Source organism: Phalangium opilio, unplaced genomic scaffold (genome assembly GCF_054372755.1).
Source record: "Phalangium opilio isolate 3A_F unplaced genomic scaffold, DU_Popi_V2 ptg000537l_1, whole genome shotgun sequence".
Classification (NCBI taxonomy): domain Eukaryota; kingdom Metazoa; phylum Arthropoda; class Arachnida; order Opiliones; family Phalangiidae; genus Phalangium; species Phalangium opilio.
The window spans coordinates 224361-242737 of NW_028324243.1; the positions used below are offsets into that span (position 1 = coordinate 224361).

At 36.8% G+C, this 18377-nt stretch overlaps 2 long non-coding RNA genes across 2 annotated transcripts in view; one reads left to right on the top strand and one right to left on the bottom strand.

The window, feature by feature from the left end:
- LOC149588658 (uncharacterized) overlaps window positions 1–18377 on the bottom strand; it is a 422944-nt gene that overhangs the window by 35106 nt on the left and 369461 nt on the right. The gene's annotated exons all lie outside the window — the stretch shown is intronic.
- Window positions 8488–9381, top strand: LOC149588659 (uncharacterized). The gene is made up of 2 exons (XR_016379776.1): window positions 8488–9011; window positions 9169–9381. It is a non-coding gene; the product is annotated as an uncharacterized LOC149588659 (long non-coding RNA).

Sequence of the window (18377 nt, forward strand, 5' to 3'; positions counted from 1 at the left end):
GCTTTCCCAACTTGTTTTGTTGTCAACACAATCTAACCAAAATATTCAATCAGGAATGTGTGGAGGGGCTGGAATGGCTAAGGGGGCTTTCGTTGTACCCTTTATGGTGGAAACATAAGGCGAATCCTTTTTTTTTTTAGAAGTGTAGCTCCTCCCCCTACGTCTGTTTAGCTGTCTACCGAAGGCGAAAAATGTCATGACTCGTTAAACAAGACGGCCCAAGGGCTCATAATAGTAGCCATATCGTACGAGTGAATAGCCCCTCTATACCCTACCCTAATGAGTGGATAACCCCTCTATACCTTACCCTAATGAGTGAATAGCGCTATCTTTTTCAATGCTTAAATGATTTACCGTGCATAAAATCAGAGTGAATAGCCCCTCGATTCCCTACTCTAAACAGTGATTAAATTATGACCGTATAAATTTACTTATGCTGTAATTCTAATATTCCGGCGAATCGAAGAACAGATAGTTTTTAGTGATAATCCCCTCGATGAGTTTACAACATAGACTTATGCCGATGCACACTTATCGCATCTTATAAATTTCTAACAAGGACTTATGCCCAGAAACTTTTGAAAGAGAAAGTTTAGTTATAGTGATTACGCATTTTAGTGATTATCCCCTCGAATTACCTTTAGCAATGCTAAAATGATCAAACGCATAACGCTCATTTAACACTATGTTAGCTCTATCAAAAACCAACATTTGAATTAACCGCCAAAACGTTCCAGTCAAACATAACGGGGAAAATCGTTATCTATTTAATTAGCACATACATAAAAAGAAAATAAATATAACAAGTTGGGAAAACCAAAATATTACCTCTCCGAGCCTACTTACAAACTTATATACCCAGATATGGAAATGTTTCTTTTTTTATGAACAAATACTGAAGTTAATTTTATGAAATATTAAAGAGGTATACAAAGCATAGCGAATATACTGTAAATCAGATGACATTTTACATCCAATAAGGATACACTTGTACACATTAAAATCATCCGATGGGGGGAAAACGGGAAATGAAGAGATAAAACTTTGCAGGGATATTACCTTTACGTGTTTGTAAAGGCCCAATTTTCTACTCCTCAACTGTATGCACTCTATGTTCAAAGCCAGATTCACAACAGGGTTGCCGTGTAAACACTATCCTCTCGTTTCACCTCAACGATTTTCTTAGTTTGTAAACATTACTCTTAACGGTACATAACACCAAAGCTTATTTGTGGCTACACGCACTGAAAGTAAATGCGCACCATATAACGCATGAAAACACGAAGCTATAATCCGATTACGATCAGACCTTTCTCTGATCTGGGCTTCGTTCAGCAGAGCTCACCAAAAAAGACAGCGGATTTTGGAAAACGTTAACCGGCGAGCTCTGTCGTCATAGCTGTTATGTCCTTGTTAGATCATTAAGAGTCAGGGTTAAAATTAGAGACAATAATAATAATACGTCAAGCTTCTCCGGTCATCGGTGTTTTAAAAATTACGCTAGCGCAATAAAGCGTGCAAGGTACCAAGGCTTAACAAAAATTGTATGATAACATATTTATAGAGATAGAGAAGAACAACTTTTATAATTAAAATTAACATGTCTCTTATAATTCTCGCGTGATCAACTGGTTTCACGCCAATTAAATAGGTATAGTCCCATCAGAATCAGCAAGAGCTATTTGTAATAATACCGCCATGTTTTTACAGCCAAGCTGAGAACTACGAGTTTTACGTCACGTCATCCAAGAACCCGACTATTTTCTTTGGTGACCGCGCTGAGCACCGTGACGTTAAAATTCAAAAAACAAAATCCCCTTCTGTTCGACACTGCTAACAGCGCTGAGCTCTGCTGAACGCGGCCAAGATTTTCACCATGATGGTTTATTCAATTATAAAATCTAAGCCTGATTATTTAAAAGTGTATTTTACTTTCGGCCCATTCTGAACCGTTAATGTCTCTGCATTTCAGAAACGAGAACCAAACCCAAGCGTTTACTTTTGGGTTCACTAGGCCTATTGACAAATAAAATTTCATTTGACCGACATAGTATCGTTCTTCTTGGTATCAATAATGAAAGGATTATGCTATAAACAGATGTAGTATAGCTTAAGTAATATATAAACAGCCATTTCAAATAATAATATTAAAAAACATCCTTGGAATATCAAAACGAAACAGAGCTTTAAAGCTACCAAAGTACTAAATGCATCGTAACTACGAAAAAGATTTCCACATATTCACTTTATATTATGGAAAAATGGAATATTAAGGTTCTGTAGGATTTCTTAACACATCAAAACAAAGCGAACTGCTAACGCGGCGCACTAGTGTGACAACGGACAGACATACACAGACAGAAAAATAGACTGCTTTTTAACTCTTTCCGTATTAATTTTGAATCGAGAAACAAGATTATCTTAAATATTAAAATAAATATAATTAATATAATTAATATTTAATATTTTCTTCGTTAGTTGTTCGTCTTATTGAGCGTTACATCGTTTTTAAAAAGAACAATTAAACATTCTCGAGAGACTTGACTAATATTGGCGTTTGAAATGAAGCATACGCCGGTTGCTTCGCCTTACTCAAATAGGTAGTATATAAGGGTGTCGAACAACAGTTAAAAGCAAGAACAACCGCAAATGCGAAAACCTTTGGTAGAAGATCCTACCCTAGGGAGCGGCTAGACGTTTCTCGTAACTCTAGCTGATCGCCGCGAATGTCTTAAACCAAACGATGACGATGGAGTAGAAGCCAGGTTTACAGACTGGTGTCCATGTGGGATGGACAAAAACAAAGACCAGAAGATGGTGGTGTTAGAAGCCAGGTGTACAGACTGGTGTCCATGTGGGATGGACAAAAATAAAGACCAGAAGATGGTGGTGTTAGAAGCCAGGTGTACAGACTGGTGTCCATGTGGAATGGACAAAGAATAGAAGATGTTGGTGGTGTTTAGAAGCCAGTAAGTACAGACTGGTGTCCATGTGGAATGGGCGAAAGACTTGAAGATGGTGGTGTTTAGAAGCCAGTAAGTTCAGACTGGTGTCCATGTGGGGTGGACAAATGAATAGAGTTGTTAGACAGGCAATGGAGTAATAGCCTGTAAGTCGAATACAATTTCCGGGACTGTAAATGCGGTCTGGAAATTGAATACACGTTTGCTCCGATTTGCAAACTGCGAACGCGGTCACGTGGGTGTAACAACGGACAGACAGACAGACACGTCGAAATTAGAACCTCTCCGTGACATACGTCACTCGGAGAGGTAAAAACCCCAAACATACAAATTCATAAGTATCCGACCCCACAGATAAAAATTCAAAAATATCCGATCCCACAGATTAAGAGGTACCCCACCCCACATCACCCCGACATTTTAGAGATAAAAATAAATCGTAAAAAACTGGGGGTGTCTATCAAGTCTCTATAGTTCAGTGGTTAGAATGTCCGTCTGCTGCGCCAGCGATCCGGGTTCGATTCCCGGGTCTGACCTGAAAAAATTTTAATTAAAATTAAATCGCTAACCGAGCCCAGTAACCCCTATGGGTGGGTTGTGGTAATATAAAGTTCCTTTTAAGCTAAAATCTGACGATAACGAAGCGACAACCCCGGCCACTACTACTACTACTACTACGGACGGCTCGGGTCAAACTAAGAGCCTATCGTATACTACGATATGGCTAAAAAGGCATGGCAGAAGTGACCTTTTAGATTTTTTAAAGTTAAATGCGCTGATTCGCCGCCGTTCGCGTTCATATTCGATTCTCTCAGCCTAGGCAGAGGACCTAGGGTAGAGGGTAGAGAATTATAGCAAACAAGTTTTTTTGGCAGCCAATGAATGAATGAAAATAATTTAAATGGTAAATACGATTTTTACGTCAGGCTATGACGTCACTAGCGTAAATTAAGCCACGCCAATTGCTTCTAAGATCATTTCACGCCGACTAGTATTTGACCTTAGCCATTCCAACCCTTCCATACATTCCTGATTCAATAAATAATAAATAGCCCCTAAAACAATTACGTTAATTTAAGGGTGAAACCTTTCTCTTTCATAATTTTTTCATAATTGGCCCCTAAAACATCACCGACAATTTATGGAAGACCCCCTTTGCAACTGTAATAAGAGCGCCATCTAGTACACATATTTCCTCTATGAAACTGGATATTTCCCCGCATAAAAATCGATACGCAGGGGCCTAGGTATCTCGGAGGCTCCGGTTTAGCTAAAGTTTTCCTACATAGACATTGACTTGATGGCTAAAAAATTAAAAACGTTTCACGAAGGCTTGTCCATTGAGTTCTAATATATTTATTTCTAGAGTTTTTGTTGAATTTCCTCCTCGCGTACTCGATTCGTCGAATTTCATTATTTTATCATTAGTCGGTAGCGCCATCTGTCGCCTTACGTGAGAAGCTTAAAAGAATTTCCCACGATTTTTCGGGAAAGCGCCGCGCAAAATCGCCGCAGCTTGAGTTTGAAAATTAGGCTTAGGAAGAAGTAAAGCGCGAAATATGAAAGTTAGGTAATTGAAAAACAGTAAGTGGAGCCTAATAAATAAAATTTGATATTTAGTAAATGGAATATTGATCAATTTTTTATTAAATGCGTGTTTTTACTTGGGAATTATATGTTATTAGTTATTAAAGTAACACATAATGTGAAAATGTATTAAATTTTAAAATGGGTCGAAAATGCTCAGTAGAAAAGTGTGTCAACACTGGTAGAAATAAAACTGTTTTGTGACATAAGTGTATACGTATAGAAAATTAATAAATATTTAGATAGTTCAACCCTTTTTGAACTGTACCATTAAGATTCCCTACAAAAAATTCGGAATTACCAAAAAAATGGTGTCAGGCCATTAATGGAATTGAATGGACTCCAAAAAAAGATATTTGCGGTGATCATTTTTGTCAAGTTGACTATCACGAAAGCTCAAAAACACATATACTATCGGTTAATGCAGTTCCTTCTCTGTTTTTACTCGAATCTAGCAATTTACTTCCATTATCATAGCGGTTTCTAAACATTTCCTATTAAGAAATTATAGCAGACGCCATAGTAACAAATATGTGTTTTTAAGTGAAATAGATGGCGCCACCACCTAATGATATAGTTATCCGTTCGTCCCATAATTTCAAAAACGATGGTCGCGAAAACCCGATATCCAAATAGAACTCAAGAAGGATATATGTTCTGAACTCAATTGGCTTGTCCCGTAGCTAAGGCTCAGCAAGTGCTGAAATGGTTTTTTGCTTTGGTGCTGCCATCTATGGCAACACCAAAGGTATCAGCTCTTTAAAACGGACAATTTTGGTGTTCACAAGCCCCTCCTTTTTTTGGTGTTTATAAAGGCCCGTTCAGACGACACTCTTTTTCCCGCTACGCTCGCTGTGCTGGGCTCATCAGATTTTCTGGGTTCACCAGCCTCTAGAAAATGCGCTGTTCACACGGACAAATTTTCTCATTCTTGATCTCGGAAAAGCGAGAAAAAAAGTTGAAAAATTTCAACTTTTTTTCTCTCTTTGCTCGGCACAGCCAATAGAGTGCTTCCGATAATGACGTCACTCTTTGTTGTGTAGTACGCCACTCTGTGGAAATGTGTTTTCTTCGGTTTCACTAGTTCGAATCTCTTGAAATTTCAGTTAGAGGTATATTGAAGGGATTTAAATTATCGTGCAAAGTTTTAAAATGATTAGCTGTTTTCCTAACATTCACTAAAATTTTGTTTGTGAACAATCACAACCTAGGAAATTTTTAAGAACTATTCGTTTTAAAACTTTGCACGATAATTTAAAACCCTTCAATATACCTCTCACTGAAATTTTAGTGAAAACACATTTCCACAGAGTAGCAGAGTGTCGTCTGAACGGGCCTTTAAGCCGGACCGCCGCTATTGGACAGGACGACTGTTGCTATGGTTCCTACCTTTTCCTTTACCCAATCCCCAGTGTCTCTCTTGTTTACATTTTTTACCTCTCCGAGTGACGTATGTCACGGAGAGGTTCTAATTTCGACGTGTCTGTGTGTGTGTGTGTGTGTGTCTGTCTGTTGTTATTGACTTACACCCCAGGGGACCGCGTTCGCAGTTTCCGAATCGAAGCAAATGTGTTCGCTATTTCCGGACCGCAATCACAGTTCCCGGAAAATTCAAAACTTGAGGCTATCCACAATTCGACTAGTCACTATTATTTCATCTGACTAGTCAATCGTCCATTCCACATGAACTCCAATCTGTATTCATTGGCTTCTAACACCACCATCTTCTGGGCGTTGTTTTTGTCTATCCAACATAGACACCAGTCTGTACTTACTGGCTTCTAACACCACCAACTTCTGGTCATTATTCCCACATGGACACCAGTCTGTACTTACTGGCTTCTAACACCACTATCTTCTGGTCTTTGTTTTTGTCCATCCCACATGGACACCAGTCTGTACACCTGGCTTCTACACCACCATCTTCTGGTCTTCGTTTTTGTCCATCTCACATGGACACCAGTCTGCACACCTGGCTTCTACACCACCATCTTCTGGTCATTGTTTTTGTCCATCCCACATGGACACCAGTCTGCACACCTGGCTTCTACTCCATCATCATCCTTAAGGTTAAGACATACGCGGCGATCGGCCAGGGTTACGAGAAACGTCCGGCCTCCCAATGGCGGGGCTTCCACCAAAGGTTCACGCAATTGCGCTGTTCTTATCCATAGCTGCGATTCGAAATCCTTATATACTACCTATTTGACTAAGGTGAAGCAACCGGCGTATGCTTCATTTTAAACGCCAATATTAGTCAAGTCTCTCAAGAATGTTTAATTGTTCTTTATCAAGACGATGTAACGCTCAATAAGGCGAACAACTAACGAAGAAAATATTTAATATTAATTATATTTATTTTAATATTTAAGATAATCTTGTTTCTCAACTCAAAATTAATACGGAAAGAGTTAAAAAGCAGTCTATTTTTCTGTCTGTGTGTGTCTGTCCGTTGTCACACTAGTGCGCCTAGTTAGCAGTTCGCTTTGTTTTGATGTGTTAAGAAATCCTACAGAACCTTAATATTCACTTTTTCCATAATATAAAGTGAATATGTGGAAATCTTTTTCGTAATTACGATGCATGTAATACTTTTGTAGCTTTAAAGCTCTATTTCATTTTGATATTCCAAGGATGTTTTTTAATATTGTTATTTGAAATGGATGTTTATATATTATTTAAGCTATACTACATCTGTTTATATCATAATCCTTTCTATAGTCATTTCAAGAAAAACGCAACGATGTTGGTCAAATGATTTGTTATTTGTCAATAGGCCTAGTGAACCTAAAAGTAAACGCTTGGGTTTGGTTTTCGTTTCTGTAATGCAGAGACATTAACGGTTGAGAGTGAGCCGAAAGCTAATACACTTTTAAATAATTAGGCTTAGATTATATAATCATGGTGGATACCTGGGCCGCGTTCAGCAGACCTCAGCGCTGTTAGCAGTGTCCTACAGGACGGGATTTTGTTTTAGAATTAGACGTCACGGTGCTCAGCGCTGAGCCAGCGCGGTCTTCAAAGAAAATAGTCGGGTTTTTGGAAAACGTGACGTAAAACGCGTAGTTCTCAGTTTGGCGAAAAAACATGGAGGAAATAATAGGTCTTGCTGATTCTGATGGGATTATAGCTATTTAATTGGCGTGAAACCAGTTGATCACGCGAGAATTTTAAGATACATGTTACTTTCTAATTTTAATTATAAAAGTTGTTGTTATCTATCTCTTTGAATATGTTATCATACAATTTTTGTTAAGCCTTGGTACCTTGCACGCTTTATTGCGCTAGCGTCATATTTAAAACACCGATGACCGGAGAAAAGCTATGATGACAGATCTCACCGGTAAACGTTTTCCAAAATCCGCTGTCATTTTGGGGAGCTCTGCTGGACGCAGCCCAGACCAGTGAAAGGTCTGATCGTAATCGGATTATAGCTTCGTGTTTTCATGCTTTTTATGGTGCGCATTTACTTTCAGTGTGTGTAGCCACAAATAAGCTTTGGTGTTATGTAACGTTAACAGTCATGTTGACAAACTAAGAAAATCGATGAGGTGAAACGAGAGGATAGTGTTTACATGGCAACCCTGTTGTGAATATGGCTTTGAACATAGAGGGTATACAGTTGAGGAGTAGAAAATTGGGCCTTTACAAAAACGTAAAGGTAATATCCCTCCAAAGTTTTAGCTCTTCATTTCCCGTTTTTCCCCCATCGGATGAATTTAATGTGTACAAGTATATCCTTATTGGATGTAAAATGTCGTCTGATTTACAGTATATTTGCTATGCTTTGTATACTGCTTTAATATTTCATAAATTTTAACTTCAGTATTTGTTCTTAAAAAAAGAAACATTTCCATATCTGGGTAAGTAAGTTTGTAAGTAGTCCTCCTCGGAGAGGTAATATTTTGGTTTTCCCAACTTGTTTTTACCGTGTTATTATTATGTCGAGCGGCTCGAGCCAGAGGGGTAATCTATTCAATATTTGATCTAGTTCAATTAATTTTAAAATGAACATATAACTAAATAAACTTCATCTTGGTGCGCAAATCCTTTAACAACAATTATGTATAAATTGATCGTGTATTGTGGCCAAAGGGAGGTCTAGAAGTAAGCAAGCAAAGGCTTAGCGTCGTTGAGTCCGAGTCTCCTTAACACTTAGAATCATTAGAATTACAGACCTATTTATATCCTCAAAAACCATTCTGATTACAACAGTATTGCTTATTTACCATTCAAATGTCGTTGTCGAAACCACAACAACGGGTTTAACATTAAAGGTGATTCAATCTGGAGTCTAGCTGTCTAAGACATTCAGTAAAGAAATATGAAGCCTGTAATATGTAACACTATTATGAATACGTAAGGAGTATTCCTACTAACATTAATGGTGAATCAATCTGATTATGACAACTAGGACATTCAGTAATGAAAAGATGAACGTAAAAACACCATTGTGTAAAGGTAAGCATTGTTTAATACAACGTTTACAAAACCACTGGTTTTTTACAGACATTCACGATGAATCTATGCATGGCTAAATTAACTAACATTAACATGTTTTTCTACTAACGGTAATGGTGAATGAATCTGATTATGATCGTATTAATTAAATTCGTAGGTTGGCTTAATTTTCAACTAATGCTGGACAACATAAAATTTCATCTTAAAATATATGAACCTAATATCTGAAAATATGAATTTAATAATTCCTTTTGGACTTGGTTGAATTTTTTTAAATTTTCAAATCTCTGTGAACTCAAATTAATAATGTGAGCTAGAAAATGTTTACGTTCGAAATCATTAGTCTTTAAATAAATAATTTCAATCGTTATGACATGAGTAAGATATTATGTTTCTTTTAAATATAAAAAGGCAAAACAATTACATGGATAAAGGATACACGTGGGAAAGTTTGTTTTCACACTTAGAGGATAGGCAACTCCCCTAGCGACTTATAATTATTTAACTTTATATAAATATGTTTCATTGACTTAAATTACATTGGTAAAAATTATTAGGTAGGTAGCGCTTTCAATTTTCTAATCTAATTGCAGAGTTGAATTGTAAACTCGATCAAAATTTTTCAAATATTTTTTAATTAACCATAAATTTAACAACGTGTGGCAAATTACTATTAATTTAACTTTGAAAATACGTTTGGTTAAAATAAGGACGTTAACTTAATAGAATTTTCTAGTCAAATTACAGATTTGAATTGTAAAGTCGATTAAAATTTGTCATATATTTTTTTAATTAACTGGGAACGCTTCCTACCATGATAAAACTGAACAACGCGGCTAAAAGTTTCTAGTCCAAAATACAAATTCAGTTTCCTAGTATTATAATTGAAGTTCCTTAAAACATAGCCCACTCGATCACGCGCGTCCGTGAGTGCGAATCGAGTGGGCTATGTTTAAAATAATTTTTTCGGGAGCCGCCCTATTTCAAAAGGGTGTATTTTATATACGGCATCACTAAACCTAGGTGAACAATGGCGGGGACAATTCCAAGTTCAGTTTCCTAGTATTATAATTGAAGTTCCTTAAAATAACTAGGAGAACAATGGCGGGGACCAGTCCGGGGACCATTTTATTATTTCGGACACTAGGGGGGAGGGGGGTCTCTGCCGCAGGCTGGGAAATAAGGATATTTTTTAAACTAGTCCTTGGGACCAGTGACCCCCTAGTGTCTGAAATAATAAACTGGTCTCAGGACTGATCCCCACCTTTGTTCTCCTATAGATTTGCAATTAATAAACTGGTCCCGAGGACCAGTAACCCCCACTTTTAGAATTAAAAAACTAGTCCAAGCAATTAATAAACTGGTTTTGGACCAGAAAAAATCTGCTATTTCCCAGACTGGTCTCTGGTCCCAAGGACTAATTTAAAAAATATCCTTATTTCCCAGACTGATTTGTAACGAAAAGTTTCACTAGTGCCACCGTGCGGAGAAAACGCGAAGCTTGATCTAAAGGAGACAAATAATGGCAGGTCTATAGCATAGTAACAACGGCAGAGTATGTGACGTTTAAACTTATAATTTAGTGCCAAATGAAAATAAGTACTCGAAATTTCTTGGAATGGATGAACCACAATTTTCAGGAGAGAATTTGGTCAAAAATGGTAAGTGTTGAAAACTTAATTACCCTAATATTAACCAAATTAGACTGTAAACACTTAAGCCTTGGTCATAACATGAAGATTATAAAAATTGGTAATACTGTTTTCGCTTTGTTTAGTACCTGTTGCTCTCTCTCTTGACAAAATCATGGACTATATTGGAAATGGGAAGAATTGCTTAATACAAGAAGAACAAAAACTAAGAAAAAATCATATTAATAGCTTTGGCGTTTCTGGAAAATCAAAAGAATTTTTAACTAAGTTATATTGAAGCTCTAGTTCTTCAAAATTCAGGATTATCGGGAAGAGCCGCACAAGGTTAAATTGGACCTGAGTGACAGCAATGAATTCGTGGTAGTTTGTTCTTGCCCAGCAGGAGGAGGAGGAGGGTTTTCCAAGCATTGCATAGCTGTCCTACTAGGTTACTACTCGTAAACAGGGAAGATAACCTTCCGACGCTAACCTGCACTGACGTAAAACAAACTTGGGGCTAACTAAAAAAATCAGTTCAAGAAATGCACAAGGGCGTTTTTTTTTGGTTCCTTTCAAGTTTCAAGTGACGAGCTTGGGCTGAAATAGCCTTACAGCTTCGAAAATATATATTCTCATTGATAAACTGTGTTGCATTACAGCTCCCACGTACAAACTAGTGCATTTTGAATAAAAAAAACATTCCGTAAATCACTAATGGGAAGTACAAATTACGAATCAGCCTTACAAAAGCACATAGAACCCAGTGAAAATATCTTAAGTCACGTCAGAAAAGACAACAGGAAGAAGGAAGCGAGGAAAAACTGAACTGAAAGCCCTATCAAGAATGATAAAAATAGATTTCAATGTGGTAAGAGAGACAGCGTGATGTTGTTCTTCAATATTATGCTGGACAGAGTGGATTTCACGCAGCTCAATTTAGATGCAAACATTGCTATTAGTTTAAATTCACTAACCGATGAAGAGAAAGATTTCTCATGGGGCGGTGAATGAAATGCTAAGTTTTAGTGGGGAAATGTAAAGCCCCGCCCATTGACATGGGCGGTAACCACTGGATATTTTACTTCCAACAGCGACACGTAGATGGCGCGAAAATCTACTCTTTGGCGCGAAATTTAGAAAGCTTTGTTTTAGAACATTGGTGTTGCTATAATGTTAGTTCAAATCTTCATAAAATAAAGACTAACAGTTTTCTAGTAGCTACTTTGTTTCCGGGATAATTTTTCTCTGAATTTTTGCAGTTAATTACAGGATGAGGAGAGTAGTCTTTGTAAAGTGCGGCGCTTGGAGTCAATTTAGGTACCAAAAATGTAAATAATCACGATAATGAAACGGACTGAATGCATGTTAAACTAGTTTTATTATGGTCTTAACTTTGCATTAATATGGCCAAAGCAAAACAAGTTTAACATACATTCATTGTATTTCGTAATCGTGATTATTTACATTTTTGTTTTTGTGCTTGCCTTCTTTTGGCAGACAAAAGGTATAAGCTTATAAACGGACAATTTTTTTCCCTCTTTTCTCCCTTTTCGCCCCTCTTTTTTCCCCTTTTTGTCGTGCAAAAGCCCGCCTTTTTTGGTGTTTATGCGTTTACCCGCTATAGCGCCCAGCACCATAAGAAGCTGTAAAAGAGACCCACATTAGGCTTGGGATCCTAGAAAAAGAGACCCACATTAAGCTTAAGATCCTAGATAAAGAGACCCATATTCGACTTGGAGCCCTCCATAAAAAGTGTTCCAGATGAAACTAAAAGATCAACACTAAGTTACTTTACTTATAATAAAGCACCGACACTGCAATCGGAATTTTCATAAAAGGACGCAAGGGGATCGGATCCTAGAAAAAGAGACCCACATAAGGCTTGGGATCCTAGAAAAAGAGACCCACATTAGGCTTGGGATCATAGAAAAAGAGACCCACATTAAGCTTAAGATCCTAGATAAAGAGACCCATATTCGACTTGGAGTCCTTCATAAAGAGTGTTCCAGATGAAACTTCAAGATCAACACTAAGTTACTTTACTTATAATAAAGCACCGACACTGCAATCGGAAATTTCATAAAAGGACGCAAGGCCCCCAGTCCACCGATGGACTTTAAAGAAAGTCGTTCAAACTTCATTCGTTTCAAAGTGAAATTTACAGACGAATAATTCTCCCTTTTAGCAAAAGCGCATAGAAAACCAGAAAGTGAAGAACGAGAAGCCTAAACCGCAACGTGAAAAATGAGTTCCCCCATAGTCGATTCAAGATTTCCGTCCCCCTTACAGAGCGACGGGAAGAGTTGGTCTTATGCCGCGGCGGAGAGTTACTTTCGCGTAGTTTTACACAAGGTACATGCGTAAGTTGGCTCGAAAATATAGTTCACTTATTTCTTTATTTTCTTGTCGTCTGCTATAGTTTAATTCAAAGGCTTAATATAATCTAGTCACTTAGGTAGTCGGGAATCGGCACATTTGTCAAAATGTCAGATTTGAATTTAGCAAACATTTTAGAAAGCTACGAAAAGGATCACTTTTTCCTGATTGATAAAGACGGAAAACTTAAAGGTGCATGAAAAACAATATCAAAATTCAATTTAACGAAACTTGAAAATTCCACGACGATTGAACCGAAAGAGCGCTAAAGAACAACCGTTAAGCCTAGTTAAGCAGCCGATTTCTCAATAGTATTCCCACCATCCCCAGGAGCCGCTACCATCGCGAACTACTTTCCGCTTGTCACGTGACATTAACGATGACCTAATATATCTCTGATTCGATTGGTAGTTGAAAACGAGGCTCACCAACCACCCATTTGTATCCCCCCTTGCTTCTCATTTTACACGAATACCGTTGCTAAAGGCTGGAAAGGTTTAATATTCTTCACTTTCTGATCTATGCGCTTTTGCTTTTAGCAGTATATTTTATATCTATTGTATCAACTCTGAAGTAAAAATATTGCTGTGGGGCTAATTCTAGGCGGTGGTTGTATATTTGTATATGAGTACAATCATTGAATAATTTTATTTCCAGTCACATATTATACTACAAGTATCAATTTTGCATTAAGAAAGCCATTTATAGTAAATGTCCCATCCCGTTGGATAGAAATTTATTTTAATTACATGCCAAGCACCAAAGCGTAATATGGCCGGGGCCATCTTGTTATATTTACCTATTTTTTGTGCCTTTAATAATCCGTGTGGTGTTTATGCAAGGGATAAATTAGATTAAAAATAAAATACGCGTAATTAAAATCGTGATGTTTAGATTTACAGGGAATATAAGCTGGCAGTCGGAACTTTTACTTATACCACAAGGAGATAATCAACATCACGGCTTATACGAACTTTTACTTTTGAAAAGTAAAATTAACTTAAAATTAATTCTTTGTGACATGTTTTATTATAAAGAAGATTTTTGTAAGGGATGATTTCTTTAAAAATCAGGAACAGAGAATATGTACTAAAGTGTCTCAATATCGTGATATCTAATGTATATTTTGAATTAATTACCAACCACTAATTTTGATACTAAATAATGTTAAGAATTCGTTATTTAAATGCGAGAATATGCTACTGGCATTTCATCTTCAACTTACACCATTTGTAATAGCAAAGCTATGTTTTAAGTGACTTGAAAACCATTTCGTAACATTGATCTCCCTCAAGCGAGTTTCGACATCTTTATTGCTCATAAATACAAGTCTGAAATAGGAAAGCGAAATGTTCAAAATGTACAAGAAAATATCAAATTGTAACCTGTGCGTACTTCACATTTTTTAGGCTCAAAAGTAAGTAACGAGCATATGCAAATCCCATCTCATAGTACGGATCGTAAGGCAACGTCAAGAAGTTATTGGCATGACGGTCCAGAAACTAAATAACATATATTTACAAACGTTAATATTGTGTCTGATAATCTGATTCCAACACTCAGCGTGAAATTCAAGCTTTGCTGTAGTAAACTTGTTAAAATTAAACCATCTAATTACTTAGAAGATATTGCCAGTTGGTGTTGAGCACTGTTCTTTGTGCCGCGATTTTTCTGATCTTTTTATATTTTAGGAATTTTTATTGAAACGAAGTTAAGCTTCACAGCCATTTTTCTAAATTTTGTTAATAATTCGAGAAGTGCGACGGTTAGTTTTAGGAACGCCTATACACAAGTTTTAACAATTTTATTTGAAGATATCTTCTTTATACTCAATTTTGAAAGCGGGAAATGAACGCTTTTTTTTTGAAAACAACTGAAGTAACGAAACCAGGTCTTTCAGACGAATACACGAGGGGTCGGACGTTTCTCAAAATCGGTTCTCTTCTAAAAGGTTCGTTAGAACTCAGAAGTGTCTTTAAAATCACGAGATTCCAAAATCTAACTTCAAAATCTAATAATCATAAATTATCTTTTCAAGATCTAAAAATCCCGAAATTTCTCCCTAAGATCTAAACATCCCAAAATTTCTCCCTGAAATCTAAAAATTCCAAAATTTCTCCCTAAGATCTAAAAATCCCGAAATCTCACTTGAAAATGTAGAAATCAAGAAATCTCTTATCAATATCTAAATATTCCAAAATCTCACTTCAAAATGTAAAAATCTCGAAATCTCTCCTCAAAATCTAAAAATCCTGAAATCTCACCTCGAGCTCCAAAATTCCCGAAATCTCACTTTAAAATCTCTCAACCTCAAAATTTTAAAATCCTGAACGTCCGGCTCCTCAGAAGAATATCTTATTTTTTAGGTTACCCTGTCAAAAAATAAATTTTTATTGGGGTCCAAAATTTGGCAAATGACGATGTAAATTAAATCACAAGTAGAATAATCTTACACCAAGTTCCTATGTAAGATTTTTTGCCGTAGCCTCTGTGTCTGAAAGTTCTGACGTTAAGCTTTTTAAAGTTCCCAACGGAGCTCGCGTGAATGGAGAGAAAATTTTTTAAAATATCGGCCACGACCGAGAACGAGCTTTTGAAGCAGCGCTCCACAGCGGTGGAGAGTGAAGTAAAACAGGCGGGGGAGTGCACGGTGTTTGCGTTTTTTAGTGGATTTTTTTTTAGTGAGACCCAGCTTTAAGCGGCTGATGTTAGTTGGCGCCGAGAAAAAAAGTTAGTAGAGAAAAACTTTGGGTGTTCAACTACCATTTACTCTACAGTAAATACATTCGGCCTAGCCTTGGGATATCAAGTTTTAGGAACACTCGAGATGAGACGTTCGTTAGAGATAACCTGACACACAACACCCTCATTCCTAGGCTGGAAAGCTATGTCCTTTTAGATCATCTCCTTTTGATTAAATCAATAGTTAAATGCAGAAAATGCGAGAACAATGAGAAAGTGTAATGGAAATAAAATTAAAATGTCAGACATCGCTTAAACGTAAACATCTAAAAGTAGGGCGCTAACATATTTGGTAAATTAAATGATTTTCCAAACCAAACGCTATTTTTTAATCGAGCTAGAGAATTTTTACCTGATGTTCAAATGCGACAGTTAAGTTGTAGGGCATACTGGAATTGTACGATTCTTCCATTTGCTATTTTAGGAAACTCGAAACTGATATCTGTAGAAAATATATTCTGGAGACAAAAAAGTGTAAATTCTGGAAAATGTATCAATATAATCGAAATGGAAAACGTATAAATTACTATCTTTGGTGCGAAATGAAATGCAGTGCTAAAACTCTTCGCCGCTTCAGAACCATAAACTACTTTTATACTAAATAACTGTTGAGTGTTACTCTTCGCAACGACTTAAGGCGGAATAATTTCAGTTTTATAACATTCATATTTGGTTCCGTGGAAATGAGTTACAAAACACGATGATGTATCAGATTCAAAAGTTAGCGTGCTAACCAATCTCCTTCGTACCAAGTTCACGATGAGAAAACCAGGAACCAATCAGACGAAGTGTACGTGGGCAAAGCTATGCTAGTCTTACCTTGTGGAACGGGGAAACAATCTTTACAGGAACTTCGAAGGATCCTCCCTTTGAGAAACAGATTGGTCCGTCCTTTCGTTGCAGGTATAACAATTTCGATCGAAAGTATGGGGGTAGCCAACGCTCTGTGGGGACATGAAAAACAGGTTGAAATTATATACAACTAAGAAGATAACTCGCCGAAAGATTTGAAATGGGAGAATTTACACCCATGATTTTAATTGAAAGCAAATTTAATTTTATAGTGGCTCAGGGCTACAAAAATTAAACACTAAGATTAAAATACTAAAGACACGTTTTTCCTAACATTTTTATTTAACAAACTGAAAACTACCTATTGATTTAATTCGTGTGGTTGGAGTGAGTAGGATTAAATTTTTGTCATCTGGTCCAAGCATATCGAACCGTTTCTATACTTGTGGGCCATCATTTTCATAAATTGTAAAATATGTATTGCTAGAAATTTTGCATAATACCAACCTAGGCAAATGGAAGAAACATTAAGAGGTAATGGACTTTTGGAAGCTATTATCTGCTGGTTTGTTTTGACACTCTATTTGTATCTTCATATTTTAAATGGGTATTTTCTGCGTTTATACGAAACATTATGGGAAAACATTTTCAACTTGTAAAAGTTAATTACTCGTACAGTTTTGTATAAGTATGAGCGCAGATGGAGGCTAAAAGGTTTTCTTTCCTAGAAATCGGCTTCTTCAAACGGCGATGCACGCTCCTATATAATTTTTTAAATTGATAAATCCTGAAAACTCATCACAAACATTATATATTGAGAGAACTAGAAGTCGTAAAGCTTCTCTGTCGCATCTTAGCGCCCATTTTTTCCAAGAATTTTGAAATATTCGATGTAAAACCGCAAACGAGGTTAATTGTGATGGCCAAAAACCCTTGATTCTTCAGTTAAAATCAATATTTTGAGTTTCGATTTCAAATGGTTCACGAAATTCGAATAATCTTTCTAATCAAAAGTACGAAATTTGAACCAGATTATTTTCTGCATCTACTTCACATTTTTGACGTATGACGTGACATAGACCATATTTCAAGAGATTTTTTTATATTCATGGAAAAGTCATGTAGCTTGAAAGAAACGAAATTTTTGCGAGCCTGCTACGTTAAAATGCATCCACCTTAACGTTAAGGACGTAATAAATTGTCATACTTACGTTACGACATAAACCGATGACAACACTTTGTCGGCAAGATAATAGAGTTTTCGATATTATAAGAGCCTCATAACCCGATAACTCTCCATAAATACGCGTGTGCCGTTATGGCGTATAGTATAGGCATAAATCAGATTTGAGGCAAGATCTACTATGATATTCTTCTTTTTTGGAATGTATAGAGATAATAAAGGTTGCCTTTATTTCTGGCAAATCGGAAACCAGGAGACTCAACCTGACGCAGGAAAGGCTTTCATAAAGTAAATGGGCTTGTAGCTTGAAGGAGAAACTGGGATTGAGTAGAATTGTCGATTAGCCATGTGCGGCAATGAAAGCCTTCCTGAATACCTTGCGCACACCCCAGTATTTGGTAGGGAATAAAAAAGGTCTGCCAGGTATTGACATTTTCGCCACTGTCTACCCATAATATTTAGGTGAGACGTTTCGTTACCGTAAAGGCCGAGGATGCTGTTGATGATGTTACGGAATCTACGCCATCGGTTTAGAGATTTCAACCCCAACTCACTCTCTCCACCAAGCTTGTAGAAAATACCCTATCGACGTAGACTTATTGAGATTATTAAGGGGTTATTTGCACTCAAGTATCTTTAGTA